Source organism: Carlito syrichta, unplaced genomic scaffold (genome assembly GCF_000164805.1).
Source record: "Carlito syrichta isolate Samal-C Ts95f unplaced genomic scaffold, Tarsius_syrichta-2.0.1 Scaffold314328, whole genome shotgun sequence".
Lineage (NCBI taxonomy): Eukaryota > Metazoa > Chordata > Mammalia > Primates > Tarsiidae > Carlito > Carlito syrichta.
In genome coordinates, this window is record NW_007258424.1 from 966,873 (window position 1) to 970,046 (window position 3,174).

The 3,174-nt window shown below is 50.2% G+C and overlaps 1 pseudogene; it reads right to left on the bottom strand.

The window, feature by feature from the left end:
* Positions 1 to 738: 738 nt before the first annotated feature.
* Positions 739 to 1,901, bottom strand: LOC103273979 (annotated as a pseudogene).
* Between the last annotated feature and the right edge of the window lie 1,273 nt (positions 1,902 to 3,174).

The following is a 3,174-nucleotide window of genomic DNA, read 5'->3' on the forward strand; positions in this document are numbered from 1 at the left end:
GTTCATAAGCTACTCAGTTGATGGTATTTTGTTATAGCAGCCCGAATAGACTAAGGCAGATGGCCGTTCTTAGTGGTGGAGGTCACTTGCTGTTCTCTCTGCTCGATAACAGCAGAATTATGGTCTGGCGGGCACTGGTTGGCTACTCCACATTTCCCAGCCTCCCTTGCAGTGTAGCTACATGGCTGTATCCTCTCCCATGGAATGTGAGTGCAAATGGCTTGTGCTGGGCCTTGAAAGAGCTGGCATGCCACCTTAACATCCTCATCCTCTGCTTCTGATGGCTCAAGCAACAGTGACCATTGCAGACAATGGCCAGCAGCCTAACCATGTTTCCTGCCAACTTGGAACACTCTGATCATCACATCAGAGAAGAGCAATCGTCACTCTGGTTGGAGTCACTGTGCTTTTGCGTAACTTTCTTAAAGCAGCTGTTGCTACCCCTACTAAAACCCTACCTTGCAGGGGGTGTTGAGAGCACTGCTGAGTGAATAAATACAGAGGAATTTAGACTGTTCCTGACACAGAGTCTGAACTGTGTGTGTGGTAGCTAATAGTACTGATGAAGAAAGTGATGATAAGACATCATGATGCAATTAGGAAGGAAAAGCTTTTAGGTAAAAATTGCACAGTGTGTTTCTAAGCTATGTAGCCATGAGGTTTGCATCCCGTGGCATTTTCTTTTTCTTTTCCGTCCACCTTATTTCCACATTGCTTAAGAGCCTGTGGAAGAATAGCTTAAGACCACACCGTGGTTGTCCCTACCCTTTCAGTGGCCTGAGCTGTGGGAATTGCAAACCAGTCTTCAGTGGCAGGCCGAGCACTTCTGTCTTGAGTAGGAAACTGCTGCATTGGCACAGAGGGCGCCTGCACACCTTCAGACCAGTCTGCAACCTCAGGCTGAGTAGCAGTGAACTCAGGAGCTGGAGCAGTCCATTCACCCCGAAATTCTTCCATGGTCACAGCTTTTTCAGCAGCAGCCTGCTCTTCCTTTTCAGTCTCTTCAGGATCTCTGTAGAAGTAGAGATCAGGCATAACCTCCCATGGGTGTTCATGGGAGAGGGCGCAGAACTTCTCAAGCCACCATCCACCACATCAGACCCCCTGAGCGAGCTTCCTTGTTGTTGCACGGATGGCAATGTCCACACAGTGCAGAGGAGAGTCTGTATTACACAAAGCTATGGTGAGCGGGTTAGCAAAAGATGCCTCTGTGAGAGGCTGGTGGTCAGTCCTGGGATCAGTAACCACCAGCAGCCACCCTACGGGGGTCCCGGTAGGCTGCCTGGATCTGGTTGGTGAAGGTTCCAGGAGTGAAGCAGCCAGCATCAGGAGAGGCTCCAATGGCAGCGCAAACTTCAGCACAGCCCGCTGGCCAGTGTTCCTGGAAGAAATGACACTGACATCAGCAGTGGCAACAACGGCACGAGCTGCACACAGAAGCTTCTCCCAGGTCCTCTTCAGATTTATGATGTAGATGTCATCACTCTTTCTTTCATAGATGTACTGTTCCATTTAGAAGTCAAGGTTGGCTGGGCTCGGTGACTCAGCCTGTAATCCCGCACTTTGGGAGGCCGAGGTGAGTAGATTGCCTGAGCCCACGGGTTCGAGACCCGCCTGGGCAACTTGGCGAGACCTCATCATTAGCCCGGCGTGGTAGGATGCACCTGTAGTTTCAGCTACTTGGAAGGCTGAGTGAAAGGATCACCGGAGCCCAGCAGGTTGAGGCTGCGGTGGCCGGGAGCAGCCACTGCACTCCAGTCTGGGCGACAGAGTGAGAATTCAACTCAAAAAAAAAAAAAAAGAAAGAAGTCAAGGTTGGCGCCACCCAAGTGGGTTCTTGCTGCAAGGAATTTGAGGACATTCTCCTCCTTCGTTTGCAGGACGTTAAGGTCTCCGGCCATTGTGAAAGTTTCCCTTTAAGTTACGACCAGAATTCAGACCACCATATGGACCCCTCTCTGGAGGGCGCCGAAAGGGGCATTTTCTAGAATCCAGCCCACAGTGCAGGGCCATTGCCCAGGCAACCTGGGATTCAAGGGCATTACAAAATACAAAAAGCACGTGATGTCATAGATTGTATCTTTAGTTATAAGAGTTCTTTATGATAACTAAAACAGTGTACCCTGCCCAGAAATTTCCCAGGAAGAGTGATCAGAATCTTGGGTCAGGAAGATAGGGATGGAATGATCATTACCATGTGGATGACTTCTCAATTACCTAGAAATATAAACATGAAGAAGGTGGGCCACCAGCCCTTTTCTAAAGTTGATGGGGGTATTTTTTTGTGTCTAGTTTTCTGTTTTCCCACAATTCCATTGACATTTTGGATAAGTGCATTTCCAGAAAGTCTGGGAGTCTGTGGCAACTGTAGAGTGCACAGCCTCTACAGCTGTCACTCTGGGATGCACTGCTCCCCTGGTTGCCTGGTTACTGGAGAACAGAGGAGAGCCACAAGCAGAGGGCAGCTGAGAGAAGGCTGCCCAGGATGGCAGCAGGTGGACTGCAGAATGATAGAGTTGCCAGGAGTCTTTTGTTTCAATAAGGGCAAGGAGTTGCTCCAGCCGTACCACGGGACAGCCAGTGCAGAGATAGTTGCCTCTACTGTCAGTCAACACCGATGCGGTACCCACAGAGGGCCACTGTGATCAGCTGCATTGAACCCTGTTTTGGACAAGAATGAGAAATGCCTGAACTATTTCTAGCTCCCCTGGCTGGGAGCACTGACAAGGAACTCCCACTCTCCAGCTGTGGAACTGAGCTAGAGACAGACGGCTCCTGGACCTAACCCAAGGAGGCAGGAGGACTGCCGTGCCAAGATCACGTTCGACAGCCTGAGTCCACATTGCTCCTCACGTCAACCCGACACTTGTGAATCAGCTCCAGAGTTCCTTGGAAAATGAGACAGCCCAAGGTCACTGAGAGCTGTCTGCCTCCCAGCCTGGCAAGGGATCCCAGAATTAAAATTACCCTTGAATTCTGGGTGAATTCTAGCTTATCTAGACTAGCTAAGGGCTACCTCAAGCTAAGTGTTTGGCATAAGATGGATGCTCCACAGGTGTTTGGTGACTGCCTGAGTTCACAAAGGACTAAGTGAGCAGACAACAGGTCCGCAGAGGGGTCTCCGGTCCAGGCTCTGCCATGTATGTGTGGTACAACTTTAGTCTGGGTCGTTTC